This window comes from Callithrix jacchus, chromosome 16 (assembly GCF_049354715.1).
Source record: "Callithrix jacchus isolate 240 chromosome 16, calJac240_pri, whole genome shotgun sequence".
Lineage (NCBI taxonomy): Eukaryota > Metazoa > Chordata > Mammalia > Primates > Cebidae > Callithrix > Callithrix jacchus.
In genome coordinates, this window is record NC_133517.1 from 10,931,163 (window position 1) to 10,946,786 (window position 15,624).

The following is a 15,624-nucleotide window of genomic DNA, read 5'->3' on the forward strand; positions in this document are numbered from 1 at the left end:
AGCAGGGCCTAGAGGGGATGGCTCACCTATGTTGACCACAGTGCTCCAGTTTCACCGTCAGCTGGAGGTCAGTGGCCTTGCTCACATGTCTGGCAGTTGGCTGGCTGTTAGGTGGGGTGATGGAGAAAACTGGGTCATTTGCACTTGTCTATCAGCCTATCACTGGTGGCCAATGGATTCCCAAGAACTGGAAGATGCAAGTTCCATTGCATCAGTACTTTCGGGTAACATTTACTAATATCCCTTTAGCCAAAGCAAGTCATTTGGTCAAGGCCGGACCCATGGGGTGGAAAATAAATTATACCTCTTCATGGGACAAACTGGAAAATATTGTGGTCATTTTTGTGATGTGTCATAACTAGATTATATCATTTTGTTAATCTTGGTGAATATGACTGGTGAAAAATGAAATCAGCTTTTCTTACATTTTACTATTCTGATGGATCAGTTTTCTCCCACTTTGCATCCATCATTTTTATTTGTTATATACTCGACCATCTGTATTTTTATTTAGGGTAAAAAATAGTCATTTTTTAAAATAATAATACTTAACATGTGTATTTTTTCCCCACTAAATTGAAACAGCATTTTTGCCATATATTAATGCTCTCATATATATACTTGGATTTTATTTGTTCTGGGTCCTCTATTTTTTCTGTACCTTACTATTATTATTTTTTTAAGTAAAAATAAGATGGGGTTTCACCATGATGGCCAGGCTGATCTTGAACTCCTAACCTCAGGTGATCCACCCACCTCGGCCTCCCAAAGTGCTAGGATTACAGGCATGAGCTACTGCACCCAGCCTGTACCTTATTTGTTAATCCCCTTTTCCCCCCCAGAGAAAAGGGTCTTGCTAAGTTGGCCAGGCTGCCCTTGAACTCTTGGACTCAAGCTATCCTCTTGCCTGAGCCTCCTGGGTAGCTAGGATCACAGGTGCTGCCACCATTCCTGGCTCCTATTTACTATTCTTATTTTTAAAATTTCTTTTTCTGGCTGGGCATGGTGGCTCATGCTTGTAATCCCAGCAATTTGGGAGGCTGAGGTGGGCAGATCACCTGAGGTCAGGAGTTTGAGACCACCCTGGCCAACATGGCAAAACCCCATCTCTACCAAAAATACAAAAATTTCCTGGCCATGGTGATGTGCGCCTGGTGGCAGCTACTTGGGAAGCTGAGGCAGGAGAATTGCTTGAACCTGGGAGGTGGAGGTTGCAGTGAGACTCTGTACCCCCCAAATTAATTTTTCTATTAATTAATGTTTATCCTTCTATTTAGAGTTAAAATCATATTTGTCCAGTTTGAAAAGAATTGGAATTCAAATTGGAATCATAGTACATTTGTGTCTTACTTTTGTACAATGTATTCATTCTCATCTAACATTTCCTAACCTGGACTAGAGATTCGGTGCCATCCCTGTTAGAATGCCAGTTGCTTTTCTTGCAGAAAGGACAGCTTGATCCGAAAATTTATACATAAATACAAGGGTCCTCAAATAGCCAACACAATCTTGAAAAAAACATTGGAGGATTTCTATTTCCTGAGTTCAAAACTTAATACAAAGCCACAGTCTGATACTTACAACTCAACCACAAAAGGACAAATAATCCAGTTTAAAAATGGACAAAGGGTTTGAATAGGCTATTTTTTTATACTGTCTTTGTCTGGTTTTTGGATCAGGGTAATAGTAGTTTCATAAAATGAATTAGGAAGTCTTTTCTGTTTTTTGGAAGAGATTGTGTAGAATTGGTGTTACTTCCTTTTGGATTGTTTGAGAGAATTTTCCTGTGAAACCATCTGTGCCTGGAGATTTCCTTTTTTTTTTTTTTTTTTTTGAGATGGAGTCTTGCGCTGTTGTCCAGGCTAGAGTGCAGTGGCGAGATCTTAGCTCACTGAAACCTCCACCTCCTAGGTTCAAGTGATTCTTCTGCCTCAGTTTACTGAGTAGCTGGGACTATGGGCATATGCCATCATGCCTGGCTAATTTTTGTATTTTTAGTAGAGATGGGGTTTCACCACATTGGCCAGGCTGGTCTCAAACTCCTGACCTCCTGATCCCTCACCTCGGCCTCCCAAAGTGCTGGGATTGCAGGCGTGAGCCACCGCACCCAGCCTGTGATTTCCTTTTTAAGAGCTTTTTAAATTATAGAGTCAATTTCTTCAACAGTTATAAGATTATTCAAATAATCTGTTTTATTTTGAATGGTAGTTTGTGATTTTCAAAGAAGTGGTCTGTTGGATCTAAGTCGGTAAATTTATGGTTATAGAATTGTTCACAGTATTCACTTACTATTCTTTTGATACCTGCAGGGTCTGCAGAGATATTCTGTTTCACTTCTGATATAGTGATTTGTATTTTTTCTCTTTCTTTGTCAGGCTGGCTAGAAGTTTGTAACTTTTATAGATTTTTTTCAAGGAACCAGCTTTTGTTTCATTGGTTTTCTCTATTGTTTTTCTGGTTTCAAGTTTATTGATTTCTTGTTTTTCGGTGCCCTCCCTCCCTCCCTCCCTCCCTCCCTTCCTTCCTTCCCTCCTTATTTCTTTCCTTTTTTTCTTTCTTCCTTTTTTCTTCTCACTCTGTCACCCAGGCTGGAGTGCAGTGGCGCAATCATAGCTCATTGCAACCTTGAACTCCTGGGCTCAAGGGGTTCTCTCACCTCAGCATGCCAAGTAGCTGGGACTGCAGGCACTTACCTTAAAAAAAAAAAAAAAAAAAAAAAAAAAATCATTCTACCATAAAGACACATGCACACGATGTTCACCGTGTACTATTCACAATAGCAAATACATAGAATCAACCTAAATGCCCATCAGTGACAGATTGGATGAGGAAAATGTGGTCTATATACACCAGGGAATGCTATGCAGCCAAAAGAAAAAAATGAGATCATGTGTTTTTGTAGGAACATGAATGAGCTGGAGGCTATTATCCTTTGCAAACTGATGTAGAAACAGAAAACCAAATACTGCATATTGTCACTTATAAACTAAATAATGATAATTCATGAACACAAAGAAGCAATGGGAACTGGGGTTTATTTCAGGGTGGAGGGTGAAAGGTGGGAGAGGAGCAGAAAAGATAACGATGGGCTTAACACCGGTGTGATAAAACCTGTACAACAAACCCCTGTGACGTGAGTTGACCTGTGTAACAACCTTCACTTGCACCCGACCCTAAAATGAAAGTTTTCACAATACTAGCTGGTGACTTTGCTAGCTCACTTATGAGCTCTAACAGCTTTATTGGGAGATTATTTGAGGTTTTCTTTGTAGACCCATACGTCATCTGTGAATACAGGCAGCTTTAATTCATCTTTCCACATTTATATGCCCCCCTTTTTCAATGTCTTCCTGAGCTGGTGAGGGCTTTCTGTACGGTCTCAAAAAAGGGAAACACCCAAGAGCTTTCCTTCTTTTTCTGGTGACATGACTTGTTGGTAAGTCATCTCCCAAGAGGGTGAAAGTACATTTTTAATTGCTGGACTCTGCCTCCATGACACTCACCTTTGGAGGCAATCCAACCGCCTTAGTTTGAGAAGGGAGCAGAGCAAGCTTTGGTAGTCTGAGAACTAAAAAAGCGAGTGACTCAACACTTGTGGTGGTTCTTCTCCCAGAATGAATGCCCAGTGATTATGTGTCCCTGATAGGTAGACTCTAAACATGTCTTCAGGGCAGCTGGGCCCAGAGTAGAATGGACATTCATTGAACTGAGAGGATGGGACTCTTAGGCTACCACAGGGCAAATATGGTGAGAAAGTCTTTGCATCACGTGTGGCTCTGAGGAAGTGGAGGCATACAGGGGCAACATCTAACTTCAGAAGTCCTGGCCATGCTGGGAGATGGGCCTTTGCTTTGGACTGAGTGAAGACTGATGGTAGTCCTGGGTGGCAGAGATATGGCAATGCCAGAGGCAATGGCTTGAGAGAGTCCAGGGTGGTTGGAGTCCTGGATCCGCTTGGGAGTGAATGTTTGAGGGATCTTGGTTTGGAGTGCATGTGACTCTGACATGGTCCAGAAGAGGATAAGAGAGAGCCCCCAGGAGGGCAAAAATGTACTTCCTGCTAGTCACACATTTAGGGGTTCAAATCAACTTAATTCGACTGTGGGAGATGAAATAAATAAAAAGCAGAACCATTAACTGTTTTGAGAAGGAACGACGGATGTGTGAAGTACATGGTGAGCCGCTGTATACTGGTGTATACTGTTCTCACAGGTCAAGGGAAGGAAAGGTGTGCACAGCATGGAGGCCGAGCAGGTGAAGCCGTACTGGAGGGTCAAGTCCATTGGCCCGTTCGGAGTGGAGGAGAACCCAAGGCTCTGGGTCCAGGGTGGGGGGAACTTGAACAATGCTTCTGCAAAGAACTTTCCTACAAGGAGTTAAAAACAATTCAAAGATCTGGAAATATTTCCACTTTTTTTTCTTATCAGACTAAAATGGATTTTAGTGGGTATTTCTTGAAGTTATTAAGGGAATAGACTTATTGTTTAAGGAGAGGGTGGCAGCTCCATTTACCAGGGAGAACCTATTTAAGAACCCACAGTCTTGGGCTCTTTCCAAGGCATTGTAAATTTACTGTACAGTGTCTGCTTTACTTTAAAGCTTCTTGTTATTGCAGTTTAAAACAAGATTTCTCCTGCACACATCCTGTTTAAAACAGAATTTTCTCCTCTGTTAGGCAGAGATAAAGCATGCAAGAACGTGTACTTTATAATATCGATTGCACCTTGATACTAGGTGAAAATGGGCCGTGATGCCTTAAATTATCAGGTTGATGGCTGAAGGGGAACCAGATCAAATATGCTTTTAAAATGTAGTTTTGTTGTGTCTTAATTTAATGAGGGTGTTTGTTCTACCAAATCTAAATAGAAGAAAAATGGATTTCTTCTCCTCCTCCTTCCCTTCCTCTTGCTCCTTTACTTTCTTCACCTTCGTGTTCCTCTTTAGAAGTGTAACATGTACACATTTTTACATACAGCATCATGATACCCTTCTATTTAGATCCTATTTTCTTTTGGACGACAGCAGGATGCTCCCCAGGCTGCGTGGCATGCTGGCGGGTTGTGCCCGTCCCTGTCTGGCGCAGAATCACGAGCAGCTAGAACAGCTCTCCCTTGCTGAGCAGCGCAGGGTAACCGGGACCTTCTTGTGCTGCACTTTTATTTGCCTTTGCCAATTAACAGCAGATTTGCCTCTTGCATATAGTGAGCAAAGCCCCCAGGAGTGTTGTATGTGCTCCCCCATGTCATGCGAAGGCAGAGGCAGCAGGCTCCGTGCACTGCGCATGCCTTTCTCTCTTTGAGAGGGCCTGGGTATTTGGCCCACATTTTTTTTTTTTTTTTTTTTTTTTTGAGACAGAGTCTCGTTCTGTCAGCAGGCACCAGGCTGGAGTGCAGTGGCACAATCTCAGCTTACTGTAACCTCCGCCTCCCAGATTCAAGCAATTCTGCTGCCTCAGCCTCCTGAGTAGCTGGGACTTACAGGCATTCGCCACCACGCTCAGCTAATTTCTGTATTTTTTTAGTAGAGAAGGGGTTTTACCATGTTGGCCAGGATGGTCTTGATCTCCTGACCTCATGATCTGCACACTTCGGCCTCCCAAAGTGCTGGGATTACAGGCGTGAGCCACCGTGCCCGGCCTGGCCCACATCTTTATCGTTTCCAAGACTGCTTGCGGAATGGGAGTCATGCTTTTCAGCTTATGATCTCTGAAAGAAATACAGCTCATATATGCTTGCTCTGGAGGTTGAGCTAGTTGACAATGATTGACATTGACAAAAAAAAGGCAAAACTCTACAAAAGTAACATTTTACTGCAAGTCTCAGGGAGTTTTAACATGGGTAGGTCTTGACTATGGCCCACTGAAGTGTCATGAGAACTAGATATGCTTGTTTTTTTTTTTTTTTTTTTTTTTCTGGGAATTTAAGTACCAGGAATAGGTACTTAAATACCATAGGCTTGCTTTTTAGAGCATTCCCTGTCATTTCTAGATAATCCTGAGGTTCAGCATCAATCTTGGTCTGCAAATTGCACTTCTGCCTGAGGGCAACTTCTTTCACCTGCTCTCACAGACACCCCAGTCCTTTATGCCGCCTCTCCTAAACTCACCAGCGTCCTGCTCTCCTCTGGGAGGCCTCTATGGCTTTGACCTGGAAAGGTCTTTCCACTGCCCTGGGCATCACCCCTACTGGTCAGTTGCTAGAGACTACCTCTCCCACATTCATTACCTTTAAAACAATCAGCCAGAATTGTGTCGCTTGCTATTTCAAAACTTGTGTTTCTTGTAGGACCTATGCTTCAGTTGTGGTTTGAATGCTTCTATATTACTTTTCAGGCAAAAAGACTGGCACTTCCTTGGTGACTGGTCAAGTCTTCTTAGGCAGACCATCAGTCCTGCTCATTCTCTAGGCCGTCTTTGACTCGCTTCCCTCATCAATTGTCAATCAAGCTCTCCTCTTCCCCCCTTCTCTATCTCACTACCTCAGCTTTGGTGTTCTACAATATTTAAATGTTCTAATCTGCAGTTTTTGTGACACTTTTGGTTCCATATAACAGAAAATCCAACCCTAATTTGCTTAAGTAACCATGATCTTTTCAACTCACACAACTAAAATGTTTACAAGTAAGATATGTTTCAAGCATGGATGGATCTAGGGCCTCAACAATGGTCTCAGAGCCAAATTTTTCTCCTTCCCTTTTTAAACATTTTGGCTCTGGTTCCTTGGAGGTGAATCCATTTTTAGATTCCACTTGGAGGCCAGATGATTGGAGCAACTCTAATACCCACATGGCAAGAGGTACCTACATGGTCTTGTCCCCACTCCACAAATGGCATCTTAAGTTGGCTGCTTCTAATGCAAAACCCAGTCTCTGTTGGGTAAGTACTGTCAGTTCAAGGTTTCCTCCTTTGTTTTCTCCCTAGGGACTCTGGAAGTCATGGCGCATGGGGCTGGGAAGCGGCTTCTCAATTGGTGTCTTCATGGGCTTCCATCCTTGCTCTGTCTTCTGATGAAACATCTGCCTCCCCTTCTCTTCTCCAATAGATGTCTGTCGTTTTTGTCCCAACTTCAAGGTATCCTCATTCAGCTACTTCTGTTTTACTTTCTGTGGCACAATAATTTTTGGTCACCCTACGGTTTCCTGTGGGGACTGCCTGAGCCTTTAAAAAAAAAAACAAAAAACCCTGGCCGCAGGCAGTTGCTCACACCTGTAATCCAGCACTTTGGGAGTCTGAGGAGAGATTACCTGAGGTCAGGAGTTTGAGACCAGCCTGACCAACATGGCAAAACCCCATTTCTACTGAAAATACAAAAATTAGCCAGGTGTGTTGGTGGGCACCTGTCATCCCAGCTGCTCGGGAGGCTGAGGCAGAGAATTGCTTGAACCTGGGAAGCAGAGGTTGCAGTGAGCTAAGGTCGCACCTTTGCACTCCAGCCTGGGCAACAAAGCAAGACTCCGTCTAAAAAAAAAAAAATGACAACAAAACAAACAAAATTCAAAAATTAGCTGGGTGTGGTGGGTACGCCTGTAATCCCAGCTACCCAGGAAGCTGAGGCATGAGAATCACTTGAACCCAAAAGCAGAGGTTGGAGTGAGCCGGGGTTGCACCATTGCACACCGGCCTGGGTGACAAGATTGAAACTGCGTCTCAAAAAAAAACAAAAACCTAAACATACTTGCTGTCATTTCTAGCCTAATGTTTCATGTGTGAATCGAGTCTCAGATTAGTTCTACTCACATATTTCCAGCCCTGTGTTGGTGTTTCTAACTCCTTCTCATAAGGGTTTTGACAAGGTTGAACAGGGACTAAGGAGTAAGCTCTGATGATACGTATTGATAACCTTCTCCTTGCCCTAGCTGGTTAGATTAAAAAAAAATCACATATTGCTTAAAAAAAAAAGCTGCATTCCTTTCTGCGCCCTCTCTAACTCTGTAAAGTGCATTCGTTCTGTGCTTGAGTCCCCCAGGCATCGCTCCTGCTGTTCGCAGGCAAATATCTGGAATTCTAATACAAACGCACAGCAAACAGCAACAATTAAAACATTTTCTTTCTTAAGTTTCTCAGAATCCGTGGCTTCCAAGACTGTTGCCTGTGTTTTAGACTTGAAAGAGTCCTCTGAGCGATGGAGAAACCAAGAATTCGACCCTCCATGGACTCAGAGGCTCCTGCTGAGATATTAGGGAGAATGAACCATAGGAAATGGGGCAGCATGGGAAAGCGTGTGGTGGAGGACACGAGTTTGTTTAAGTGGCCCAAATTTTAACTTATTTCTATTCTACCTAATAGCTCTTGTTGCCTGAAATCAAATATAATGAAATGCTTTAATGATCTTACAAAGGACATGACTTGGAGCATCGGTGGAAAGGAAGAAATATACATACTTTCCCAACTTCTCAGGGTGGATCAGAGGGTAGTGAGTGTTATGTCTGGGATGTGATATGCTGAGATGGTGATGAAGGTGTTCCTGGAGCTCAAGCTTGTTCATCGTGTCAGTTCTGAACACGAAGAAAGGGATTACAGGCATGCACTGCCACGCTCAGCTAATTTTTGTATTTTTAGTAGAGACAGTGTTTCACCATGTTGGCCAGGCTGGCTCAAACTCCTGACCTCAAGTGATCCGCTGGCCTTGGCCTCCCAAAGTGCTGGGATTACAGGGGTGAGCCACCATACCCAGCTGTAGGGGATTTTATTGTAACCAGCCTAGTACAAGTCAAGTGTGTTTAGGGAACACTGGGTTAGATAGGGGAAGAATCAACAAAATATAAAATGGCAGCAGGATCCCCGGTAGCTTGGTTTTTAAGAGACTATTGTTAAGTGTTCCAATATGAATGGACAAGAAAGAACAGTGAACTGAAAGAATTTTAATGATTTATATGTGGAGGAGAAGATGTTTTCATATTTGGAGCTCTCTAGAAATGGTTCAGTAACAAAAGACCCTGTTGTGCAAAACAAACCATTGGGGACAGATGCTAAACTGATTTTCTCTTATTTATTGAATCCAATTAAAATAAAATCTTAACATTAAGCTTGACGAGCTATGAATAATTTTATCTGCCTGGTTCGCTGCCTTTCATCTCTTTATCTGCCTTGTAACGAGGCTAACATTAGGAGAGGCCTCGTAAGACTGTGCTCCGTTTCTGCGTGGTAGCACAGAACAAGGAGAGCCTGGTCTGTCTCATTTCCCATGGATTTCAGGACTGCTTTGGCAGCTGCATTCAGATGCTCATGAAGTAAGCCTTTGATTAGAAGGCGGAGAAACAGATATTTAAATGGAACTAGGCAAACTAAAGTGCCCACTTTCCTTTTGTTCTCTCAGATAGTGCTTTATTCTTTCTTATCTGAAAGCATTTTATAGCCTACTTTAAAAAAAACTCAGGTATAGATTTATAGAGCTTGGATTTTAGGATTTATATAATCCCTGCTTTGCTGAACATTGAGGTGCTTTTAGCAACTGAAATCTCTCAAGTCGTACGCCAAGTTTTTGTACATGTAAGGTTTCCTATGGAAGAAGATGCAAGTACTTCCTTCCATTTTCAAAGGAGTCTTTGGCTTCAAAATGGTAAAGAACTAAGCAGAAGCCTTGATGCTAAGTCAACAGTTCTCTTTGGGAATTTGACAATGCTAATCGGTAGTTTCTGGAGATTACAAGCTGCCCCATACCTGAACAATAGAAAAAAACCTAAGGTCATCAGAGGAGACCTCGAGGGGCGGGGCGATCCTCCCTGCCTCTGGTCTGAGGGCTGCAGCAACTGCTTCCTTTCTCTTGATAATGTTTTTCTTGTTTGTTTTGAAATGTAGTTGCTAGAGAGATCAACTGAACTGGGAGGGGTTCTCACAGATGTGGCAGTGCAGAGAGGGCTCCTGACTTAGATAACCCTTTAGTAAAGTGCTCTCTTGGGCCAAGCTTGGCATCACCTGGTGCAGTCTTGCACAGGAGGCATGCACCTGAGCTCTGCTGAGCAATCCTCTGTAAGACTCTATTCTTCTTGATTTGGGTTATTTTGTAGTCCCAGGAAGCCTGCTCAGAGAGTTTGTCATGGTTATAGCATAATGATTGATTTTAAACTGGGCAAGGTACTGTGTGCCTGTAGTCCCAGCTATTTAGGAGGCCAAGGTGGGAGGATCACTTGAGCCCAGGAGTTTGAGTCCAGCCTGGACAGAATGTCAAGATCTTATCTCTAAAACAACCAAAAAAATTAACTTTGTAAAAAACTATATATTTTATCCTCTGTGACTAAAAATTTATTCAGAATACCCCTCTATCTTACTCCTTAATATATGTGAATGACAATAGTTATTTCAAGAGGAAGAGGCCGGTGCCACAGCTCATGCCTTTAATCCCAGCCCTTTGGGAAGCCCAGGTGGGCGGATCACGAGGCCAGGAGTTCGAGACCAGCCTGGTTAACCCAGTGAAACCCTGTCTGTACTAAAAATAAATAAATAAATACAAAAATTAGTCAGGCAAGGTGGCAAGTACCTGTAATCCCAGCTACTCGGGAGGCTGAGGCAGGAGAATCACTTGAACCAGGGAGGCAGAGGTTGCAGTGAGCCGAGAACACACCATTGCACCACTCCAGCCTTGACAAAAGAGTGAGATTCCATCTCAAAAAAGAGACCCTTTTTTGAAACAGGGTCTCACTCTGTCACCCAGGCTGGAGTGCAGTGGTGCAGTGTGGGCTCACTGTAGCCTCTGCCTCTCGGGTTCCAGCAATTCTCCTGCCTCAGCCTCCCGTGTAGCTGGGATTAGAAGCATGCCACCATGCCTGGCTAATTTTTGTATTTTTAGTGGAGATGGGGTTTCACCATATTGGCCAGGCTGGCCTCGAACTCCTGACCTTAGGTGATCCGCCCTCCTCGGACTCCCAAAGTGCTGGGATTACAGGCGTGAGCTGCCGCCACCAGCCAAGAGGATCAAGCTTTCACAGAAGCACAGGTGAGTGCAGAGGGGCAAGCTGTGAGTTGCTGCAAGAAAAGCAAACATTCATGTGGAGAAGGCAAATGCACGGGAAACACTGTCTCTGCTGAATGTCCTTATGATCAGTGAGAGCCTCCGTCTGTATGATCAGTGAGAGCCTCCGTCTGTAAGATCAGTGAGAGCCTCCGTCTGTATGATCAGTGAGAGCCTCCGTCTGTAAGATCAGTGAGAGCCTCCGTCTGTATGATCAGTGAGAGCCTCCGTCTGTATGATCAGTGAGAGCCTCCGTCTGCTGATCAGTGAGAGCCTCCGTCTGTATGATCAGTGAGAGCCTCCGTCTGTATGATCAGTGAGAGCCTCCGTCTGTATGATCAGTGAGAGCCTCCGTCTGCTGATCAGTGAGAGCCTCCGTCTGTATGATCAGTGAGAGCCTCCGTCTGCTGATCAGTGAGAGCCTCCGTCTGTATGATCAGTGAGAGCCTCCGTCTGTATGATCAGTGAGAGCCTCCGTCTGCTGATCAGTGAGAGCCTCCGTCTGTATGATCAGTGAGAGCCTCCGTCTGTATGATCAGTGAGAGCCTCCGTCTGCTGATCAGTGAGAGCCTCCGTCTGTATGATCAGTGAGAGCCTCCGTCTGCTGATCAGTGAGAGCCTCCGTCTGTATGATCAGTGAGAGCCTCCGTCTGTATGATCAGTGAGAGCCTCCGTCTGCTGATCAGTGAGAGCCTCCGTCTGTATGATCAGTGAGAGCCTCCGTCTGTATGATCAGTGAGAGCCTCCGTCTGCTGATCAGTGAGAGCCTCCGTCTGTATGATCAGTGAGAGCCTCCGTCTGTACGATCAGTGAGAGCCTCCGTCTGTAAGATCAGTGAGAGCCTCCGTCTGCTGATCAGTGAGAGCCTCCGTCTGTACGATCAGTGAGAGCCTCCGTCTGTACGATCAGTGAGAGCCTCCGTCTGCTGATCAGTGAGAGCCTCGGTCTGTATGATCAGTGAGAGCCTCCGTCTGCTGATCAGTGAGAGCCTCCGTCTGTACGATCAGTGAGAGCCTCCGTCTGTAAGATCAGTGAGAGCCTCCGTCTGCTGATCAGTGAGAGCCTCCGTCTGTACGATCAGTGAGAGCCTCCGTCTGTACGATCAGTGAGAGCCTCCGTCTGCTGATCAGTGAGAGCCTCCGTCTGTATGATCAGTGAGAGCCTCCGTCTGTAAGATCAGTGAGAGCCTCCGTCTGTATGATCAGTGAGAGCCTCCGTCTGTATGATCAGTGAGAGCCTCCGTCTGCTGATCAGTGAGAGCCTCCGTCTGCTGATCAGTGAGAGCCTCCGTCTGTATGATCAGTGAGAGCCTCCGTCTGTATGATCAGTGAGAGCCTCCGTCTGTACGATCAGTGAGAGCCTCCGTCTGTACGATCAGTGAGAGCCTCCGTCTGTACGATCAGTGAGAGCCTCCGTCTGTACGATCAGTGAGAGCCTCCGTCTGTACGATCAGTGAGAGCCTCCGTCTGCTGATCAGTGAGAGCCTCCGTCTGTATGATCAGTGAGAGCCTCCGTCTGCTGATCAGTGAGAGCCTCCGTCTGTACGATCAGTGAGAGCCTCCGTCTGTACGATCAGTGAGAGCCTCCGTCTGTACGATCAGTGAGAGCCTCCGTCTGTACGATCAGTGAGAGCCTCCGTCTGTACGATCAGTGAGAGCCTCCGTCTGTACGATCAGTGAGAGCCTCCGTCTGCTGATCAGTGAGAGCCTCCGTCTGTATGATCAGTGAGAGCCTCCGTCTGTATGATCAGTGAGAGCCTCCGTCTGTATGATCAGTGAGAGCCTCCGTCTGTATGATCAGTGAGAGCCTCCGTCTGTATGATCAGTGAGAGCCTCCGTCTGTATGATCAGTGAGAGCCTCCGTCTGCTGATCAGTGAGAGCCTCCGTCTGTATGATCAGTGAGAGCCTCCGTCTGCTGATCAGTGAGAGCCTCCGTCTGTATGATCAGTGAGAGCCTCCGTCTGTACGATCAGTGAGAGCCTCCGTCTGTACGATCAGTGAGAGCCTCCGTCTGTACGATCAGTGAGAGCCTCCGTCTGTACGATCAGTGAGAGCCTCCGTCTGCTGATCAGTGAGAGCCTCCGTCTGTATGATCAGTGAGAGCCTCCGTCTGTATGATCAGTGAGAGCCTCCGTCTGCTGATCAGTGAGAGCCTCCGTCTGCTGATCAGTGAGAGCCTCCGTCTGCATGATCAGTGAGAGCCTCCGTCTGTACGATCAGTGAGAGCCTCCGTCTGTACGATCAGTGAGAGCCTCCGTCTGTACGATCAGTGAGAGCCTCCGTCTGTACGATCAGTGAGAGCCTCCGTCTGCTGATCAGTGAGAGCCTCCGTCTGTATGATCAGTGAGAGCCTCCGTCTGCTGATCAGTGAGAGCCTCCGTCTGCTGATCAGTGAGAGCCTCCGTCTGTATGATCAGTGAGAGCCTCCGTCTGTGAGATCAGTGAGAGCCTCCGTCTGCTGATCAGTGAGAGCCTCCGTCTGTATGATCAGTGAGAGCCTCCGTCTGCTGATCAGTGAGAGCCTCCGTCTGTATGATCAGTGAGAGCCTCCGTCTGTATGATCAGTGAGAGCCTCCGTCTGTATGATCAGTGAGAGCCTCCGTCTGCTGATCAGTGAGAGCCTCCGTCTGTGAGATCAGTGAGAGCCTCCGTCTGTATGATCAGTGAGAGCCTCCGTCTGCTGATCAGTGAGAGCCTCCGTCTGTATGATCAGTGAGAGCCTCCGTCTGTAAGATCAGTGAGAGCCTCCGTCTGTATGATCAGTGAGAGCCTCCGTCTGTATGATCAGTGAGAGCCTCCGTCTGTATGATCAGTGAGAGCCTCCGTCTGCTGATCAGTGAGAGCCTCCGTCTGTGAGATCAGTGAGAGCCTCCGTCTGTGAGATCAGTGAGAGCCTCCGTCTGTATGATCAGTGAGAGCCTCCGTCTGTATGATCAGTGAGAGCCTCCGTCTGTAAGATCAGTGAGAGCCTCCGTCTGCTGATCAGTGAGAGCCTCCGTCTGTATGATCAGTGAGAGCCTCCGTCTGCTGATCAGTGAGAGCCTCCGTCTGTACGATCAGTGAGAGCCTCCGTCTGCTGATCAGTGAGAGCCTCCGTCTGCTGATCAGTGAGAGCCTCCGTCTGTAAGATCAGTGAGAGCCTCCGTCTGCTGATCAGTGAGAGCCTCCGTCTGTATGATCAGTGAGAGCCTCCACGGCTCTTGGAGCGCTGGAAACAGTTCCCCCGACAGGTCTCTGGTAGTTTGTGGTCTTCAAACTGCACATCAAAGTGTTCTTGGACTGGTCTCATGGATTTTATTTCTACACAGGTGCAGACTAATATGCAACCACAGACTATGTTTGCAGTCTCCTTTTGTAAGTCTTTATAATCATGTACACTAGCTGATATATTGTGTATTATTTGTTCATTTTCTGATACTGTATGGCTATAGTAGGTCCTCAGTCCATGTTTTACATTAATGCATGGCAGGGTGCGGTGGCTCATGCCTGTAATCCCAGCACCTTGGGAAGCCGAGGTGGGCGGATTATGAGGTCAGGAGTTCGAGACCAGCTTGGCCAACATAGTGAAATCCCGTCTTTACTAGAAATACAAAAATTATCTGGGCATGGTGGCGAGCACCTGTAGCCCCAGCTACTCGGGAGGCTGAGGCAGGAGAATTGCTGGAACCTGGGAGGCGGAGGTTGCGGTGAGCCGAGATCATGTCATTTCCGTCCAGCATGGGCAACAGAGCAAGACTCCATCTCAAAAAAAAAAAAATTAATACAGGAATACATCAACAGAGGGAGTCGGTGAGTTGCTGTTTTTATTATTTTATTTTTGTTTACTTTTATTTTATTTTATTGAGACAGGGTTTCACTCAGTCACCCAGGCTGGAGTGCTATAGCACCATCACGGCTCACTGCAACTTTGACCTCCCAAGCTCAGCCTCCTGAGTAACTAGGACCACAGATGTGCCACCAGGCCCAGCTAATTTTTTATATTATCTGTAGGGATGGGGTTTCGCCATGTTGCCCAGACTGGTCTCAAACTCCTGGGCTCAAGTAAGCCTCCCTCCTTGGCCTCCCAAAGTGCTTGTGTTATACAGGTGTGAGCCACCACTCCTGGCTTTCAGTTGGTTTTTATTCAGGTTGCTTGGAGGAGGTTGAGTACGGTGCAACCTTAGATCATGACTCCAAATTCTCTTTCCCTCACCCTCTTTTCTGGGACCCACAGTTCACCCACATACTATAGATCTTCTGAATGTCAAACCAGACTAATTATTTTCTTTCTATTAGTCTGCCTTCCTTAGATATTCCTTGTCTGGAAAAATAATACTACATATATGTTTTACTTTATTCATAGTAAATTACTTGCTATTCTGAACTTACTCTTTCAAACACAACATTCATTGAAAACTTTTGCATCTCCTATGGGCCAGACACTGTCCTAAGAGCTGGGGTAATAAAACACTGCCCTCTGAGGGCTTACATGTCAGACAGGGAGAGAGGCAGGCATGCCGGTACTACTGCACTGTGATAAATCACAACAGAGGCAGAAAACAAGACTCTTGGAGACTTACTAGGAAGGTCAGTTCCCCTTGTCTCGCCCACGTCTCTGACTCTTCCCATCCACTGTCTCTAGACTTTGAGAATTCCCATTCATTCTCTGTTATTCAGCACAGATATCTCCTGGGCATAG